This window comes from Choristoneura fumiferana, chromosome 17 (assembly GCF_025370935.1).
Source record: "Choristoneura fumiferana chromosome 17, NRCan_CFum_1, whole genome shotgun sequence".
NCBI lineage: Eukaryota > Metazoa > Arthropoda > Insecta > Lepidoptera > Tortricidae > Choristoneura > Choristoneura fumiferana.
This window is the reverse complement of record NC_133488.1, coordinates 6,992,349-7,014,022: the sequence shown is the minus strand read 5'-3', so window position 1 is coordinate 7,014,022 and position 21,674 is coordinate 6,992,349. Positions and strand designations below refer to the sequence as shown.

The following is a 21,674-nucleotide window of genomic DNA, read 5'->3' as shown; positions in this document are numbered from 1 at the left end:
TGCAGACAGAATTAAGAAAAAACATGAAGAATGTAAATTTATAACCAGAGACGAAACAAGACCAACCAACCTGGCAACGCACGATTAGGAGAGCCGACTCCAAGTAAATGGGAGAGAGCAAGAATGAAAATAAAAATAACGTATCAATTTAGTTTTTTCATAGTATCAAGTTATTTTTCTTTTTTTTTTAGTGTGAGTTCACAAAACGGAAGTCTGATATTATATAATCATATTTGTTTTAAAACCTATAAATACTTAATCAAAATCGCTCAAAATCGACCAATGTCAGAATCGGCACCATAAATAAAATTTAAACGTAATAAAGTCACTTGTGGTATCAATAGGATAAGAGACCACATCCTGCGGTGTCGTCGACCGCTATTTGCGATTCAATAGTAATATTAGGACCAGAGGTAGACAAAAATAGATTTCTCTGAAAACTTCCACGATATTATGTGTAACTTTAAAAATATCCTATTGAAAATGTGTGGCTATACACCTAAACCTAAGTAAGCGTCACATTATTTGTCTACCGCGGCTCTCTTATTTGGTTATTTTCTTTGGCAAACGCATGTAATAAGGAGCAAAAATGTTTTCGACAAAAATCAAACTATGGTACGGCAAAATTGTTATCAACGCTCCGTGCATTCACACATTGTCAGTTAAATTTAATAGGATGTTCGCAAATAAAGACCTGAGGCATCAAAATATTTTTATTAACATAGCATATTTACGAATACTGAAGCCGTAAAAAATATCACTTACATTAAAATAAAACGGGGCCGTATTTTTAATCTTTTAACCGCCAATACATTTTCATTCGTACGTGCTCGAATGTACATGTCAATTTTTTCATAATTATAAGACTACTGCGGCGAATTGAGCTGAATATTTTTGTCTTATAATTCAGACAATGGCGGTTAAAGGGTTAAATTATAAAAATTAGTAGAAAAGCGTAGCAAAAGTTTGAGTTTTTTAGCGTTTTTTACTGTATTACGTAAGCTTCCAAAATGTGAACTAAAAACGTGAGCAAGAAAATGTGGCAATTCCATTTCTAATAACAGTTACATTGGTTATCGAAAATCCCAACTCACATTATTGGATAGTTCCATTAAATTTATCTCTGAATTTCATCGAAGGGGTCACCATTAGGCACAATGCGATCGGTAATAATGTACCAAATGATTTCAGGGTCCGTACCCTTAGAGTTGAGAAAAATTGGAGGTATTTCGTACTTATTGATATAAGTATTTATAAATACTTCATATTTCGTATTGGTACTAGTTATATAACAATATTTTGATTGATATAAAAAAGTCAGGATTTCAAAACATTTATGTCAGTTATGTCTTAATCTTAAGGGTTAAAAAATAAAGGTTCATTACTTACCTATAATGAATAAAAATAGAAATTGTTATACAGAACGAGAATCACCATCAATTAAAGATATTCATTCATTTGATGCTGAGTGACTTTATTAGAAGCCGAATAAACTGAATTTTCCTTAAGCGTATTAGTAAATAGCGTATTTATTATTTTATTAATTTTGATTTTTGTAATTTTCTGGTAATTAAGTATGCTTTGTTATTTAATTTGACTTTGTTTTGTTCAATTTAATGTAATTTATGTGAATGGACTAAAATTACGTGTGTTATTAGTAAAAAAGAAAGTATTCTTTCACAACTATTTTATTTTACGGGCTTGCTGTTTGAAATTTCGGAATTCACTTACTTTTAGACACTTAACGCGAATATAAGGACGAAAAGTAAGTGACGCTTTACTTTGGCCTTTTGAAAAGGTTATTTATACTCCAGATAAAAAATACCTTGGACTGAAATGATGGAGATTTTGCCCCATTTCAGTCCCCCGCATCGTTCAGGTCAATTGATTGAATTCGTGGTCGATCGGCCGTCACTCACGAGGGCCGATTAAGGTCCGAAAAAAAAAGTTGACATGAACTGCCCTTTATTGAAAATGTTTAATGGCATTTTCTCTTGTCTCGTTCCAATCTATTAGGGCTGATGTGTTTTTTGTGAATTACCTTAGTGTCGACTCCGTTTGGCGATCTGTGGACAAAATGAAGTTTATGTCAGTTTCTGATGATTGTTCGCTTAATGGTAGGTAAATGTGGTAAATGATGTTAATGGTTCACAAATACTAGAATACTTTGGACAGGAATATAATAAAATTGATAACAATGATCAACATTATGAAAACGATAAAACGAAGATTGAAATTGATCGTGAGTACAAAGAAAAAAAAAACATAAAAAATGAATCAATGAAATGAATTAAATACCTGTCGACGAATGATCTGATTTAAATCTATGTAAACTTTTTGGTATTCTACAAAGTCCACCAGAACAGCTTAACACCTATTCGCAGCTTATTCCACTTCTATCCTCACACGATCCCATAAAGCCTCTTCCACACAACTCGTTTCGTTCCCTAACTGCATTCGCGTTTAGTTTGGACCGTCTCAAGGGTGCTTTGCTCGTTACGCGCCCCCATTAGGCTGGTGCACATCGCTACGATTTCAGTTTTCGCACGTGTACAAGATACCTTAGTTACAAGGTATTTTTCTATCGCATTGCAATTGTAACTAATAGATGGATAGACTGATTCGGACATGATGTTTTAATAGAAAAGTTTTTAATAATTTTATTAATGAGAGGATCTTGAACATGAAACTACCGTGAGACTCACTCATATTAAATGATATTATAACGGATAACTCACGTCTTAAACCAAGTTTAGCTCGACATGTTTCGGGCTATTTCGTAGCCCTTCCTCTCAGGAGCACGCGACTCGGCGGCTGCCGCAACACGCACACTACGCGCCATGCGAGCAGAGCGCGTAGCAGCCGCCGATGCTCGCTACGAAATAGCCCGAAACATGTCGAGCTAAACTCGGTTTAAGACGTGAGTTATCCGTTATAATATCATTTAATATGAGATGGATCTTAGCTAGATTTCCCTAAATTTTTTTCAAGCCTTGTCAACTTTTAAATAAAAGGCACACGAGTTAAATCAAAACCTATAAAGTTGAGTAAGACTAATAAAGCTTTTGAGAATAAAATTAACTTCTAACTTCAGCGTAGTATAGCTTTTACTATGTTGTATTAATTCATCCGAAAGTTAGCTCCTTAGGGATTAATGGCTCAGGCTAGCCTATTGAATAAATCTAAAAAGGTACGCTTAGGCGTAGAAGTAATTTGTCAAATCAAATTCAAGCCCGTTGACCTTTTTCCCCACAAAGCGTATTCACTGTATATCAATTTAGCTTCAAAAATAGGATTGTAATAAAGTAGGCAGTCAAGCGAACGCATGATTTTTATCTCTAGTTGTTGAACTTTAAGGGGCACAAAGATTTTGGACGTATATGGGTAATCCTGCTCGGATTTCCTAACGGTGTAACCTAACATTTTCGAGCGAATGCTAGTTTCACTCAAATATGAAACAGTAATTCATGTTAGGTACCTACTTGCTTCATCACTGGTTCCAAGTGCATAATTTTTGTAACCTATTGATTTTTGATCGAGTCTGTGTTTTTTTTGACCTAGCAACGACTTAATGAATCCCTATTTCCCTTGGTCAAGGCATCACTTTCTTTCTTTTCAATTCTTTTTTGTTGTGTTTGCTATTGTCAGGAGAAGGTTCTAAAAAAGAAGATTTAGAAAATTAAAAAAAAACTACACCGGGAGCGAAGCCGCGGACAACAGCTAGTATTATATAAATTTACGAAACCACATCATCATCATCTCGGCTAATAAACGTCCCACTGCTGGGCACAGACCTCCTCTCAAAATAAAAGGGCATTCGCGCGTACCAGACACTCCATTGAATTTCATCAAAGTTGTATAATGCCGGTGTATTTCACCGTTAATCTAATACTTAGTACATTTCAAATTTAATTTTGCACATGCATTCTGAAAAACTCAGAGGACGGAATTCGGATCCATTATCTGCCTGAGAGGACAAAACCAATATACTACCTACCACGGCTTTTTGAAGCTACATAGTATGTAAAATATCGAAAAGAAAAACGTTTCAAGTACCGTGTGTGAATATAATTATTACTTCTCTTATAAAAACCGTAATTACAAAAAATCCTGCAAGTCATAATTCGAGACACTTCTGTTGACAATGAAGATACCTAATTCAAATTATTCGGTAGCCATTCACAATATCCAAGTAATTTACAATAAATCAAAGAGGTTCGCAGCGGCATTTTTTTGGCATTCCGCCTTACTCATTTACTGTTCACTGGCAGCCGGTGGCGCGCCAGCAAAATCTTTTACATTTAATTTATTGGAAAATGTGCTACGAATATAGAATTATCCGTTGGAAATTTTGGAACAAATATCTTCAGAATTTATTAACACTAATTATTGTTTCTTCTTTATTTTCATAAGTATATTTTTTTGTTAATATCATTCAACGTAATCATAAGTAGCAATCAAAGGAAGCGTACTTAATAAATAATTAGCTTTTTATTCACCACCGACCCCCAGAGTTTTGATCAAATTTTGAGAGTCCACGAAAGGCTTTCTAGTCTTCTTCTAGTACTTCGCTTTTTAAATGCAATCATTGTTCAAGAGTATTCTTCCCCGGTGGTGGTCAGTCCTACTTGAAACGTGTCCAACTGATCACAACTCCTGCAAGCGTTTTCTAGTTTAATATAACCTTCAAAGCAATTTCATCCACACCGCCACTTCAGACCCCTCATTTATTTTGCCATAACTCAGCAACCGAAATCCAAATCAATTTATCAAAGGCAATTCTTTCGGAAAATGAGAACAATTTCATGGCACTACTTATTTAATAAGGTTTCCATTGGATTTTTGTTCTTTCCCACATAGTCCATTCCTAATATTTAGGTCAGTATGATTCGCACGTCCGCTACGTTTCGTTTCTTGAAATGAAATAAAATGCTGTGCCGTTCGTTTTGCTTCGAACCGTTCTGATTAATGCACAAGACGGCATAAGGAAATTTGTTTGGCACTAAATATATATAAAAGCACATCGGAAATAAACGGAAAATGGGCGAATGTATATGTCAGAATTTTTCTTCTTCAGTTACTACGATTATGAGTTTTGTAACACCTGTTTTTATTGCTGTTTCGTTCATTGTTTATTTATGTTTATTGTTTAAGGGGGGATGGGGCTGTGTATTATTTCCCATTTCTTGAAACTTTGTGATTTCTCAGGGTGAAAATTATGTAGTCTCTGTTAATCGAAAAAAAAAACGTACCGATTTATGATTTTTAGAAATAGAAACATTTATTCGCTCTTCGAAAAATACAGAGAATATAAAAATATAATTAAAAGACAATTTAAACAATAATGATAACTTAAATATAATAATAATAACTTATTTCAGATATTTATCATCCGTGTATTCAAACAAATTTCTAAAACGTGACGAACGGAACCTCGAACTTTTTATAAATTAAATGTGCTTTTGCTACATATTTGAAAAATCTACATAACTTTCTCATAATAAAGCAGAGCTTTCTTTCAATTTTTATGAGATATTTCTCGTTGTAATGCCTCAAAATGAAATTTAAGTTGCAAGCGTTGGCGATATTGACATTTTAATGTGCAATTTTTACTTCAACTTGAAATTTTGCAATTAAACATTTACCAAGAAATTTTTGATTGCAACATTGTTAAGCCAACGACAGCAAAAAAAATTTGTTCACAAAATGAGGTAATACGCATTTTTTTTTTCAACGACGATCGAATAGCCTAAATGAATAGAGAACCGCACTACAAGGCTTAATGTCTAAGGTTTGATGCCCCAGTCAGAGCAGATTTATACCAAAAGTATGAACTTTGTAGGCAGACTCGAGTCATATTCAAATTCATTTATTGCGATCATGTTCATTTGTACAATTACTGTAGACCTTAAGGTAAACATGCGAGTAGGTACATATGATACCCTGTTAGGGCACTGCAATTTTCTTACATTCTAAATTGTTTATTAAATTTAAATTGTTTGATACATTATTTGAATTGAGCGAAGGAAAAACAATGCTTAACGATAATTAGAAAAATATAAATCTAGGATGTAATATAAGTCTAGGACGTTCAGATTATTTTTTTCTGAATTTATCCTTAAATACTTAACAGACGTATTAGCCGTTGCCGTAATATTAAGATTGGCATAGTTTAGCGCTAGAATAATTTGTGTCAATTGTTATTTTTATTGATGAATGTGAGCTTATTGGGAAATCAACATTTTTTATTTCTTATTTTATCCTATACATTCCTTGTAAGATTTTCTTGTATTATATCTGTCCATATCTAAGTTGCCAGTCGTGGTGACCTAGTGGTTTGACCTATTGCCTCTGAAGCAGAGAATCGTGGATTCATACTCCAGCTCGCACCTCTGAGTTTTTCAAAATTCATGTGCGAATTTACGTTTCAAATATTTACCACGAGTTTTTACGGTGAGGGACAACATCGCGACGAAAACTGCACAAACCAGCGAAGCAATTCAGTGGAGTGTGTGAAGTTCCCAATCCGCACTGGGCCCGCGTGGGAACTACGGCCCAAGCCCTCTCATTCTGAGAGAAGGTCTGTGCCCAGCAGTGGGACGTATATTGGCTGGGATGGTTATGATGATATAACTAAGTTTGCATTTCCAATACATTATGTAGTTTGATATTCACTTCTACGTGATTATTGAGCATCCTTAAGACTAGTAAAGTAGTTGCAGACTGCACCATGCACCATGGTAAACACACTTTTTTCCTCAGCCAATGATCACTTTGCTCACAGAAAATGTTCGTTTGTTTGAGTATTATTCATTCGTGTGAGGCTTTTGTTTGGTATGAGATTTGAAAAAATTGCATGGTAGTTGATAGTAGACGTGTGTTACGTATATAAGTGTGTAGGTATCTTTTCTTTCGCAAAAGTACGAAAAATGTACAGAAAAGATAAGCTAAAGACAACTCCTGTTGTTGTTTAGTGATAGGATAGTTAGAGGTTATTCACCGACCTTTGCCGTTGCGGTAAAGGTTGTTTATGTTTGTTGTATAAATTTAGACGCAACTAAGCATCGATCCTACAGCAAACTATGTGGTTTGTTACCGCTTTCTCATTTTGTACGAGATAGGCGGGTAGTTATAAAATAAAATTATCATTTTGTACTTGAGCCGACTTGTGCCTGCAAATAAATATGATATAATGTTGGGCTGCCAATACTGGCCACGCTTGGCCAGCGGGTTGGCGAGACCATCTTCTGTTATTACCCCTTAGCCGGTTTTTACGGCGCCAACGGGAAGAGAGCACACAGCACACCATGTTTTCTTGAGTTTTAAATTATAGCAACCTTTAGGTTATTAGTTAGGTAGGTACACTCGTTCTAACGAACACTGCAAGTTAATAGAAACTTGTTAAAAACATGTAATTCCTCATTTAAATGTGGTCTCTTTCAGCCGCTCCTATCTCCTCCTTTGACCGCATCCTTCGAGATTTCAACGGCGGCGGTTCATATCCGTCGCGGCGGGCCCAATAAATCAAGACGACGACGCCGAGCGAGCACTTCCGCCTTCAGACTGGACGCTTTGCAATTGGGAGACGTTCCCGAATTTATTTCTCTGGTTCCTGGGCTCCTGGTACTTTTGTCTTATTAATTTGAGTGAAAAACACACCACATTGATTATTTATAGCAGCGCATGGTAAATTAAAAAGATAGTGGTTTGGCGTGGCGCCGTAACAGCTTGATTCTCACCGGGTTGCGCAAATTTTTTACATGACGACAACAATTCGTATACATCAAAGTTTTGCTATTAACTGCGAGGTATTCTCTCACCCGGTGGGTTGCCTAAGGAAAATATTCACTACACGATATTGATAGGTAGTCAGGTTATTTTTTTGTTAGTGCTGTCTCACTCTGTAAGCAGCACAAGCTTTGTCTAGCCTGCCTACCCAGCGCTAGTGTTGCCTACCCTGGAATTTACTCACTGCAGGTTAATGCCACTGCTCGGCAAAATCCTCCCCTCTTGGCACTTTTACGCTGCATTAACTTAAATTTACCTACCCTAATTATTATTAATAACATCAAATCACGAAAAAGAGTGGTTTTTTTACGAACTATTTAGGGGCTGTTTCACCATCCATTGATTAGTGTTAACATATCCATTGATTAGTGGCATCACATTTAACCGTCAGTTAAGACTAATCAACGGATGGTGAAACAGCCCCTTAATTTTTTTACGAACTGAATTTATTCATGACAAGAAAGAGGTGGTAAATTATAATTATAAATATCTTTAAATAAATTCGAACGTACGTGGAGATTACCTCTCGACCTAATGTAATGTAAATGAAATATTGTTTCTGATTATAAAATGACAATAAAACCGGGTCAACCAACTGGCTACTGACAATACTGTTCCGTTTTTAAAAGTTGCACTCGAACAACGGCATAGAAACAAAACAAAACTTCCTACAGAGTTAAGTGTGAGTCTATTCCTGTATCTACTACCTAACTGCTTGCCTCGTCTCACATAAATTATTGATTTATGACTCTCAGCTAAAGGTAACTTTGTTTTATTCTCCACGTAACAGATGATTCATGGAATCGTCAATTATTCATACAAACACGGAAACAGATTTTCCTTGCCATTCCCCAATTTGGAAGCCAATATAATTCCCCCTCGTGATTTCCTACGCAATCTAATATCCTCTCTTCATTTTAGGGAAATTTCCTTTAATATTCTTTGTATTAGGAATACCTAAGTAAATAAACTGGTGGCAATAAATTTTGCCTATCGATAGATAAATCACGGCGAGACGCCGAGCGTAGTGCGCTGTCTTTTTTTAAACCGAGTGTGCTTCGCCAACCATCAGTCTATTAACTCTGGGAAAGGCACATGTTTTGATATAAGTATATTCCAGTGGCTATAAAAACAGAAAACATGAGTAAGGATAAAATCTCACTGCATTCCTTTGTGCGCATAGAGAAGTAGCGAATAATAACTACTCATACGTCAGTTAAATCAAGTCGTTTCCTACCCGCAAATTTTTATATTGGTCCGTTTATAGTTTTCCCGCAAATAAAGAAAAACAGAAAATTTTGGGGTTTGAGTTTAAGGTAATTTAGGGTAGGTACGAATTTTTTGCTGATATCTAGGTAACTACAGCACAAGCCCTCTCATTCTCAAAGGAGGTCCATAAGCCGGCAGTAAGTAACTACAGTGTACGTCTGGAATGTTTTTTGATACGTCCATTTTGTTCACAATATCAAAAATAAAGATAATTGGGGATAAGGAATCTAACTTAGGATCTGGATTTCGATATTCACTACATACAACGGAGCTACAAATCGCATTCGTTTCGATTTCCGAACGTACTAGCACGAGCTCAAAGAACCGCGGTTATACATAATTTATACGATTCGACGTATCGTGTACTGATTCGTTGGTCCTGGAGCTGTTCCAGTCGACGGCAGATGTCGCTCGTGACACCCGGATCCAGTCACCGAGGATTCGCCAAAAGATTTATTGGGCGAGCCGATAGTGTTCTATTAAAAATTCGATTTCGTTTCGGTTCGACGATTTACGTATACTAGAACGGGTGCCGTGTAATTTGAAATTGAAAACTGGAACGTACCTATTGAATCCGCAAAGAGGATTTTTCTAACACGTCTCGCGACATTTTGCGGGATTGCATTTGAATAAGAAACGGTCATTTCTGGCGACTTTTTATTTACAAGTCACGCTTAACTTAGCAGTTTAAAAAGAATTACGTTATAATATTTTAAAGTGCAGCGACGTTGAAGCGTAAAAATACAACGATTATCATAATATTGTCACTGGGAATTTTAAAACTTATCGTCACATTTCTTTTGCACTCTCGGCACACAGTATTTTCTTTAAGATAAAAATAAAAAACATGCACTTGAATCATGATTGCGGCCAATACTTATGTTTTAAAGTTAGGCTTTTATCAAATTAACAAATATACTACGTTTTTTTCAATGACCTACTATTTTCACTGTATTGTGCACAAAAATTAAAATATTATAAAAAAATACCATGTTCGTTAAAAGTGTTTTCGTTACAACTACAAAAGCACAACATTGTATTCATCGACTTAAAGCGACTTAAATTTTAATTGTTAGCTCTCTATAATTAGAAATTTCCAGACATAAAAAATACCAATATTCGTTACTATCTTTTATTTGACCCATTGTTTAAAAATTTTGCAGATGTAGTTTTTATTATAGATCATGCAAATGTTTAGCACGTGACTTAAGCCTCTTATTTATATTTAAAAAAAAAATACTTTTTTATCTGTGTCTATGGCATTTGAAAAAGTCAAAGAGACGGATAAAAACAAATTAACCTGTCCTCTCCCAGAGGCACAAATTTGTGCCCAAATTCCTTTGATCCTGTTATCCTGGGAGATGACAGATTAATGGTGAACTGGCATAAGGCTTCTATAAAGCATTTCTCAGTTAAGGAGTTTATGTAAGTACTAAAATATCAACAATGTGAACCACTTCACTTTGCTTTTCATTGATTAACGTTTTATTTCAACGCACTTAACAGTGCTTCAATGTTTCTTGTGAGTTGATTGTATTTTGCTAGCGTGTGATTCCAAAAGAAGCGTAGACGTCTAAAATTCGATAAGGCAACAATGTGACATAAATATCAACTACTGATGTGACTAGGTGATTGAAAGGAAGCACACCCTTAAGGGACAACAATGTATCTCGAACTTACTTAGCCAAGATATTTGGACAAAGCCGGATATCGGTGGCGTTGCCAAGAAACTGATGAGGCGAGGGCGAAAAAAACGAGATTGACACCAACTGGGGCGCAGTTTGTTTAACTAAGACGCGGCCAGATGTTGAAGCTCGTCTCAGAATACGTAACAATCCTTGCGCAGATAGATAAATCAGACGCGATAGAAAATTTCTTAACCCCTATCTTATCCGTGTCGGGATCTGTGTCAAATTTAAGTTAATACCTATTGTATTAAAAATCAGCAGAATTTGTGCTTATGAAAACAGATGAGACTAGAATTCAGTACTTTTTTCGGTTTGCGGAGGTAAGGCCGTTGCCCACTAGTGCGACATTTTAAATTTACAACCATCACATACACATCACACACCACATAAACATCACATCCAGTTCAGACACATCATCGGGTTAGTCGTAAACCGTCCCGACATAGACGGGTTCGTATGCATCTGATCACTGTTTATACCCATATTAAACGGAATGAAACATCACTAAGAGACAAAGTCATACGTTAAAGTAAGATAAAACACATGGTCAGGTTGACCAACAACGGAGCAACATGAAACGCAAACACGAAAGAATAAGATCGAAATGCGAAGAAATTTCTGTTTCAGCTTAATTTCCTCGAATGTTTCAACATTACCAGTTTATTCAAATTGAAGGAAAATGAGGACGAATGTAGACGCTTAAGCCGGCACGTTTAAGCCGATCGATCAATTTCCTAAAGCCATCGTTGCCATCAGGAAAAGTTTATGGCGCTGCGTCGTCCTGTCACGTACCGAATATACGCTACTTCCCATGGAGGATCTGCTGTGTTCGATTTACACGCTTCAATAGCGGTAAAGTATCGCTACGTGGAAACACAAGGTAACAGCTAGCTTAAACGAGGAGTTAAACGTCTAATCATCATCATCAGCATCATCTCGGCCTATATACGTCCCACTGCAGGGCACAAACCTCCTCTTAGAACAAGAGGGCTTGACTCGTAGTTCCCATTTGGGCCCGATGTGGATGCGGATGGATATTTGAGGTATATAATAAATCTTTTTCTAATTTTTTGAATAAAAGCTTTTCTTACTGACTGTACTTGCAGGTAAATATTACTTGTATAAAAATAGCGTGATAAGTCCCGTATATGGTATTTTGACTATGAGTGAGAATCACGAAAGTTTAAAACGTTATATGTACTTGCATTGTCGTTAAAACTAAGTTAACCGTACCAAGTATTAAGTCAAGGCCATTGACCGATGAAGAGTTCCGTCCTGCCAACACGATCCTGGCCGGACCACCAGAATTTAGATTATTGTATGCCAAATTGCAGCTCAATCCCACACTAGGAACTGGTAAAAACTGGTTGGACGCAGCATTAAAGCTGACCAACCTGCTAAGCAATTCATTGGTTATGTGCGCTTGGCGTATTCAATCCGCACTGCATCATTAAATATCTATTAAACTAGCTCTAAAAAAAAACTAGAAGCAAAGCTCAAAACGCTTAAAGCAGACGTCTGAACGTAATATACTTTTACTTTTTCTTCTGTTTAAGTATGGTAAATAGGAACTACTAGAATACATTATTAAGAACTAGCAATGAACGTTCAAGTCAGCTCATACATCAAGTTTGCAACCAACGTTTATCTGCACAAGTGTTCTCGCTGCAAATCTCTGTGACGAACGCAAACTTCTTTACATGCAGAGCGGTTATAGGCTGTATTGACCTAGTTTATCGATACACGTGTAACAAGTAAGCTGGTTATATATTGATGTTACTGACGAAGTAAGAGTGTAGGTATTTTTTTATTGACACAATTAAGACATTTTTAGTATAAGATCTTAAGAAATTTCAATATATATATGCAAAAACAACATCTGCCTGTAGATCTAACTGTATGTCCTGCTTCTAAGCAAAATTTACCTACGCATCGTGGGTCGTATCATATTGGTTGGTTAAGACCCCTTTAATTATTTATACAAATTCCGTTCCGGTTCCGCTTGTCCTAGGATAAGAATCAGAATATTTTTATTAGTCCATAGTCACACAGTGTCCATAGTCCTAGAGTATCTATATTATAAAGAACAAATCGATTGTATAAGGATAACTGCCAAATGAATTACATAAGTACAAATTATTGAATGAACAGAGTACTTTAATATGCTGTTTCACCACCCATTAATTAATTTTATTTGACGGATAAATGTGATGCCGTCGCTGTCTATTCGAACAAAACAAACAGAGATTCACATTTATTCGTCAAATAAATGTAATCAATGGATGGTGAAACAGGGGGTAAATATACTAAAATAAATGTCTAAAATTCAAAACTCTAAAACTCATCAGGGTCTTAAGCACTACATCAGTCAGAAAAAGTTGGGACTCATGGGGACAAAAATAGAAGAAGCATGAAACGGCCAATAGTAAAATAATCGATTTAGATGAAAATCGATATTCAGATAGTTTGAGTCCTGGTGAAGGACATAGGATAGTTTTTATCCCGGAAAATAGCATAGTTCCCGCGGAATAGCGATTAACGAATCCTACGTGGACAGAGTCGCGGGCAAACAGGCTAGTAGTAAAATATGAAGGTTTTGAGTGATCTGTTATTATTATTATAAAGTCCAACGCTGCCAAGATAAGAATGTAGGAATATTTAAATTCTAGAAGGGTTAATAAAAATATTAAGATTAATTTCATAATCCAGGAAGGATCAAGCTACCATCAGCCAAATATGTGGTCTACCACCCTAAAGTTGGTAATCGTTTGCATGTCACAAGACAATAATGCCAATAGACGTGTCTTTCAACTTGAAAGTTCGACTTTAGCGACATATTCATTTGATAGGAACGTGTTTAAAAATTGATAGACCACTTATTTGGCTGATGGTACCATCAGACACGTCTATTGGCATTATTGTTTTATAACATGCAAACGATTATCAACTTTAGGGTGGTAGAGCACATATTTGGCTGGTGGTACACCCATCATATATTTTTTTCTTTATTGACTTGATAAAGGCAATGACTGTAAAGTAGTTAGCATTGTATTGTATAGTTACATTACAACGAACCTTGAACTTGTATTTTGGGAATCATTTAACGCTTGGTTAAGGCGATGGTAACGATAATGGCATGGAAATTGAAATAAATTGTTATTGTGATGATGCTATATCGAAATCCTTACTAATAATATATTCACAATCAAATGATACAGTTACCTACTAAAAAAAGGTGATTCCATACAAATTACTGAAATTTCAAGTTTTAGGATAACTTTCGGTTATTCAAACCTTAAAGCGTTTTCAGGATGAAAGCTGTTCTTAAAGTGCGTTTTTTTTTCGTCACAAAATCAGCGCCCGCCCGTTTGAAACTAACCTAGTACCATTTTCCTCATTAATTTTGCAATTCAAGATTTCACTTTATTCACTGTGGTATTATAGAAATCTTATCATATCGTCGAAAAAGCTTCTCCCATACCTAAAAGTTGGCTTCTTTGGTTTTTATTAAAAAATATGAGTAAACTTTTCCCGTCAGAAACGATAGCTGAAAATAAAGATCATGTAGAGGCACATTTCCATCGTTCCCCGTCTTATTCGGCGTAACGTAAACGTCTGTAATACTACTATTTCACAATAAAGCTGGCATCTTAATCCAAATATGCAATTCCCGAAAAAAAAGCGCAAAAGTCTTCGCGCACGGCACTTACACTTTGTTTTTACGCTTCCACGCGAGACTGTGGCAGTAAAATCTGTAATAAATCGAGCTCGGTGCGTCGTCAATGGGCGAAAGACTTTGCAAATGAAAATATACTGAAACGATAACTGCAGTTCCACCATCTTGTTAAACATACCGGTCATGGATGACAAACATAAGTTTACTGCCAAAGGGTGCACGCGTTGCTTTACTTTTCGCAGAGTTGGCATCAGTTTTGTATTTACCAGGGTGTAAAGATAAGTTTGCACGGCTGTAGTTTCGAGACGATATCCGGCATTCAACCCCATTCAGCACGTAATGGGGCTAATATCGTAACTTTGAACGGTCGTCCCTCGACGTCCTGAATTGAATTATCGTTCCAGTCATTTTGGGGACAGACTGGCAAGTTCCAATTAAAACGTCATCGTAAATCCATTAGCGTGATTGTGCGACGTTTAACGTTATTAAGGTAAATTTAATAATTGAGACCGCTTTGTGGGAAGCTATTGAATTTTGACCACATAATATTATAGTCGACCGCTTTCGATCTAAAGGTTAAAATGAACGCTACCCTTTATTGGAGTCTAATTAATTGTGATCAATGACAATAATACGAGTACTTAAATAGTAAACCTACCAAATGTCAACCGAATAGTCAGCTGAGTAAATCTGATTACAAAACTTGAGGTTCCGGTTTCGGTCCTTGGTCGGGGCAGATATAATTTTTATGATATACGAATAAGTATTTGTTCTCAAAACTTGATGGTTTTATGTGTATTAAGTATGTATTTGTATTGCTTACTTTTGGACTAGACCAATTGATGTCAAATACCCCATGATATTTATTTATTTATATAGGTAGGTACTATATTCGGCCACTAGGTTTAACGATTAAAATGTTGGGTAACATTAGAGGCTATCAATTGCGACAGTCAATGAAATAATAATGCGTAAAAATTATGATCTACTTAGTTAGTTTTCAGAGGTTCATAGCTACGAAGAGTAACTTTGTACCTTGCTCCTTCGCTGCCACTTAATTTGCTCAATGTGTGTACCTTCTGTGAAAATCACTATTAGGTCCCGAACCCTTATTGCTACGACGACCATTATTAACTAGCAGTATTATTAGTTATCAATAACTTAAGCCTTCCGCCGATAAAATATCGAAATTCAGTCTTCAATTAACTAACGACAGTAACGACATAATTAACTCACCTAACATACGTAATACGAGATAATATGTCGAGATAATTCAATAATTACCTGCACAGCTATAATACCAACGTAATGTTTCTCCCTTACCTATCCCCCTACAATAATCGCAAGCCTATTGAATAGGAGCGCAGTCTGCCCCCGTATTAATATACAATGAGATGGAAGGCTGGTCACGACCTCGTGAGAGTCGTCGACCGGCTCAGTTCACAGCCGGACCAGGTGAGCCGCGAGCAGCGATGAGATGCGAGATTGCTTTTCGGCTTTGCCATTTTTAGGGTTCCGGAGCCAAAATGGCAAAAACGGAACCCTTATAGTTTCGCCATGTCTGTCTGTCTGTCTGTCCGTCCGCGGCTTTGCTCAGGGACTATCAATGCTAGAAAGCTGTAATTTTGCACCGATATATACGTAAACTATGCCGACAAAATGGTATAATAAAAAAATCTAAAAAAAATAGTTAAATAGTGCCTCCCATAGACGTAAAGTGGGGGTGTTTTTTTTTCATCCAACCTCTTAAAGTCTTTTAAAACCATTAGGGGTTTGCTAAGACGATTTTCGATTCATTGATTTGTTTGCGAAATATTCAACTTTAAAGTGCAAATTTTCATTAAAATCGAGCGTCCTCCCCCCTCTGAAATCTAAACCGGTAAGTGGAAAAATTTGAAAAAAATCACGATGGTAGTAAGTATAATATAAAACTTTCAAGGAAAACTATAACGGCTAAGTTTGCTTGAGAATTATTAGTAGTTAAAGAGTAAATAGCAGCCTAAGGTATAAAATATACCTAAACTTGGAAGATTCCGTATAAAATACGAAATCCTTAGAAAAATATTACTTAATTTCTTCGTAATGGCTACGGAACCCTATTTTGGGCGTGTCCGACACGCTTTTGGCCGGTTTTTAAAAGTAGACAAACATGACAACATTATGTTCTCTACAAAGATATGTTTTATTAAAAAAAAGACACAACACACGGTGGAAAAATTGAATCAAAACCTTTCATAATCAATTTCGCTATGATTTCGTTAGCAAATAAGATTAAGATTTAAGATTGATTTATTTGCCAACATGAACAATACAGGATAGGCACACAGAATACAAATAAACAATAAACTAATAAAAAATGCGTTTGCCAGTCCCTTGTACTGTGTGGCAAAAGGAACAGGCTCAGCTTATGCTTTTTAAATGTATGGGATGCCAACATGATATTAGCAGCAAAAAGGTTCCACCTGGTATGTGATTCAGTTTCTTCGACTACTAATGGACGGCTACTGGATAGATAAAAATATTTTTAAGGGTTCAGTATCTACGAGTAAATTGGCAAAAACAGAACCATTGTGGGATCACTTTGTGATCAGCAAATTAGACGTAATGCAAAAAAGTAAAATCGAATTATATACTCGTACCGCCCGACAAAACGACGATGCGAAGATGCTAACGCTGCAAGGAAAATGCAAAGATATCGCTTACATTCGCTGGCCAGACAGTAAATTCGCAGAATTTCCTTTAAAAGATGTGCAAGACACGATATTGCATAAGCTTACAACATAAAATACTTAAGTGAGATCTTTGAACGTAATCTTGGCCGTATATGGCAAGTTGAAGGTTATTTATGCAAGCAAAGTCGGTGCACGTTTTTGAATATCGCTGCTTGCTGGTAGGAAACCGGTGCTGCACGAAAAAGATACCATAACATAATAATTTTTGGTTCCTACTATTTGACCAATGGGTTCAGTATTTCAGGCTTGTTCTTTTGTAAGCAGCTCAAGCTCAAGCTCTGAGAAATGACGACCGGATGGCCAAGTGGTTAGAAAACCTGACTACGAAGCTTGATTGGGTTCGATTCCCGGCCGGGGCAGATAATTTGTATGAATAATACGAATGTTTGTTCTCGGGTCTTGGATATTTCATATGTCTTTAAGTATATTATTTATCTATATAAGTATGTTTATCCGTTGCCTAGTATCCATAGTACAAGCTTCGCTTAGTTTGGGAGTAGGTCAATTAGTGTCAAGTGTCCCATGATATTTATTTATTTATTTGAGTCTATCCTTCAAAACAGTATTAAGGACTGATGTCTATGATAGTTGCAAATTTGACTAGAAATAAAAAACGTAACACTCTAATATTTATAATATAACAATCTGCTGTCGGTTTCTAAAGACGATCCTAATTGTAATCTAAGTTACTTATAGCAAAAAAAGATGGTTAAAATGTAAGTAAATTGATACAGATTTCTTGATTAAATAGAGCTAAAGAAACTTTAAGCAGTAGGTATTCGAAGAATTATATAGTACAGAAACTATTGCAACAAAATGTTACATAATGCAATCCCAAAATACATGTTCTAGGTACATGACAATAGCGAAGAGATAGATAAATCTCGCGGGATCATAAATCATAGCTGAATTTGTCCCTCTTGACAGCAAAAACAGTAAACAGTTGCAAACATACTTCACAGTTGTGCCTCGCGATTACGGGACAAGTATCGCAGTACTCGTATATTTGTTTGTATTTCGATCCAATTTATGAAAAGTGTAAACAAAGACGCCAATAACCCGGCCGCAGACAGTTAGTGATGTGAAAACCTAGAACCTATAGCAAAATAATTAGTCTGTTCAGTAAATCGATTTTTAAAATGTCAAATTTTCCACCATCTCTACGCTAGTCTATGCTGCTATAGATTATACACATGTTTCATTCAAGAAATAACGTCAAATTTTGACGAAGATTTTTCAAATGAAAATTAAATATTGAAATCAAGTGAATTTTGGTGAAAAAAGTGATCTAGTTAAAAGTCACGAATTATAAATAAATGTGTTATTGATGCGATCTAACTAGTAGTGTTTACACACAAGATTTTTATGAAATCGAATTGTTTACACTTTTTATAAATTGGATTGATATACCGCATATATTGAAATAGCTCATCAAGTCACATATTACTATAGTTACTACGTCAAGTAACCCGAACAAAAGAAGAGAACTTAAAAAATGTTGTTATATTTTAAGTCTAGAACGTAGGCCATAAATCACATTATTTCCGTGTGTTCCGTGTACTATGAATTTATGAAGCATCAGTAGTGGATGATTATCTTATACCTTTAAACAAGCAATTCTTGTATATATCGGGGATCTCGGAAACCGCTCCAACGATTTCGATGAAATTTGCTATGTAGGGGTTTTCGGGGATGACAAATCGATCTAGTTCGGTCTTATCTCTGGGAAAACGCTTATTATCGAGTTTTAGCCCGAGCAAAAGCTCGGTCGCCCAGGTACTATTTTTGATTTGGAATAGCAAGCCTGAATTACAACTGTATTTTTATTATGTTCACAAACACACCCGTAATCAATTGATACGTCACAGTGAATAGTTTACCATTAGTAAAAAGCGAAAGTTAGGAAGTTTAGTTGGGAATTCAATTATTTAAAAAGCTAAAAAAAAATAAACATGTGGCTGATTTGAACCATTGAACAAAAATATCGTGACTTCTAAAACAAAACAAAATACCCATAGCAACAGTAACGTCAAAGAAACCAAAAGGATGCAAAACGCGCCATTGCGTATTTGGCACTATGCAATAAAAGGGGATTTACGACTCGTGTACGTACCCTGGCAATAATAATATTGTAGCTCATTCAACAGATGCAATATGCTAGCAAAAATTTAAATTATATAAATGCTACGAGTTTGTCCAACTTCAATAACTTTTTATTTCTTTAAGCAAAGCCGTGTTTTCTTTGAGTACCTACCTCTCCAAGTTGAACCATTACGCGTGACGTTATTTATAGTTCAATGTGAAAAAAGTTGAAGAAACGAAGAACTATTTAATGGTCCTTATAAACTTTCATGTTCTTACGAAATAAGCATTATTTCAAGTATTTTTCAATCAACATTAAAAAAAGGAAAAACTGTGTTCTCTACAGTACTATATAAGTATAAGTTTTTGAATTACGTTTGTTCACCGATTTCTGCATCTTTTTTATTCAAAGTACTTTATTTCTGGTGCCCAGTGTTCCTATCAGGGTATCCAAAGGAAATCAGCGGTCCTTTTCAAATGATGCAGGCACACCTGGACCACGATTTTGTATATTTTGATGAACACTATTTTTGATACTGGTTATTTGATTAAAGCATATTAATTGGATTTCTCTACGTTTTTCAGATTTGAATCCAAACAGTCAATAAGGAGTATGCGAAAAGTTAGTTTCAAGATCTGTTTACGATATTTACAAGTGAAACTAAGTGTGCTAAAAACTGAGCTCACGAATATTCGATGAGTAAGTATCTCTAACCATAATTCGCTTTTCTCCAAAACAACTAATTCTATCTAATAAACAAAGCCTACGGTCGCCTACGGTGTTAACCGAGTAAACTTCTGTCCCTGGAGTCGTTACACGCCAACTTTGCCTGGACCATTACACCCGGGGAGAGTGAGGAGCCAATAACTTTTATCTAATGAAAGTCGACAGGCACGTGGGCGTTTGACGTCGCCATAATAAGCCGTCACGTCTGTGGTAATCAAACTCGAACAAGTTCGAAAAAATAGCAGTATAAATTGGGGTAAGTATTTTTTTATAGGTATTACAAATAAAATGAACTGAATAAAATAAAACTTCAACATTTACAAGGAATACGCTTAGGAATAATGTTAATACATCTACTGAACCAATGATTGGCTTCATACTCAGACCACAAAAATAATTATTTCTATTGTATGTTGTTTCACACAAGGCTTAGGCCTGTCATGTGGTGACGGGATTTCGGGGATTTGGGGTACCAACATTCTATTTAAAAACGCAAAAAACAGTAAATTAGACTATAATTTATAGTAAGTACATGTGTGTGGTGCTTCATGATAGGCCTTAAAAATAGGCTCAGAGTTGCTCAACGACCTATGGAGAGGGCTATGCTCGGGGTTCTCTACAGGATCGACTCAGAAATGACGATACACTCAGAAGAACGAGGGTCAGAGACAGCCCAGCATATGAGCTCATTGAAGTGGCAACGCGCAGGCCTTTAAAAGTATAGCATGTTAAAAAAGTTGACTGTTGGGAACAAAACGGGACTACGCAACACTGTGGTTCCTCGATATTTTTATGTTACGGTTTTAAGGTGTATTAAATATGATTTTAATCTAAACTTTGTTTTCACGCCCGTAATAACAGACTTTGAAAGCCACACTTAAAAACCTCACGCAACAGTGGCGCCATCTAGAAAGACAAAAAACGATAGCCCTCATTGCATAAGAAATTACAAGCTGACGTATTAGCGATTTTGTATTGAAATTCACTAGTACTGTTTGCTTGTAATTTGTTATGCAATTTGGCCCAAGGCATTTAAAGGCTCCGATAACTGAATGAGACACATTTTAAAAATACCTGTATCCCCATTTAAAACCGTTGGCTTGACAAGAATAAGTCTTCTTCTTTTACAAACGTCTAAAAACAGCACCTGGCCTATCAGGTTAAAACTCGTTTTCAAAACAAATTAAAAAAAAATATGTAGCTATGCTTTGTATTGCAAAAGAAAACAACTGAGAAACGCAGTACCAATAAGTAAAGAACTGGTTTAGCGAGGCAGGTGAGATCTATTTATTTCAATCTTTTTACGGAATATAGGGCGAATTATATAGGCTAGTATTTTGCAGCAGTAATTAGCGAGATTAGAGTCGTAAAAAGTGGATATTTAAGTACAAAGTATTATGATCTTGATGTGAAACCTACAGAATCATTCTGTATATAAGTTTAAACATAGTAGAAAAGGTTTGATAAAACACAAAAAAAAAATCATCCTCATTCCTAACTGTGCAAAGAAAATGAAAATGAAAGGAACCTAAAGATAAGTCAACAACTATATTAAACACTTTCATCTGCAAGTCTGACTAGCACTTGTCTATTTTTAATTCTCCTTCTTGCTAAACACAAACTCGTTTATTGTAGTACTTAGCTAAAGAAACTCCTAGATTATTCCACTTCACTCTATTTATCCCTCATCAGTCGTAGCTTAAAAACTTCTG

General features: G+C 35.8%; 1 protein-coding gene across 2 annotated transcripts in view; it reads right to left on the bottom strand.

The window, feature by feature from the left end:
- Positions 1-21,674, bottom strand: part of Pgant9 (polypeptide N-acetylgalactosaminyltransferase 9) — a 206,375-nt gene that overhangs the window by 65,012 nt on the left and 119,689 nt on the right. For both annotated transcript variants that reach the window (XM_074100911.1, XM_074100912.1), the window contains exon 2: positions 2,042-2,066. The gene's annotated coding sequence lies outside the window, so the exon portion shown is untranslated. The remainder of the gene's footprint in view (positions 1-2,041; positions 2,067-21,674) is intronic.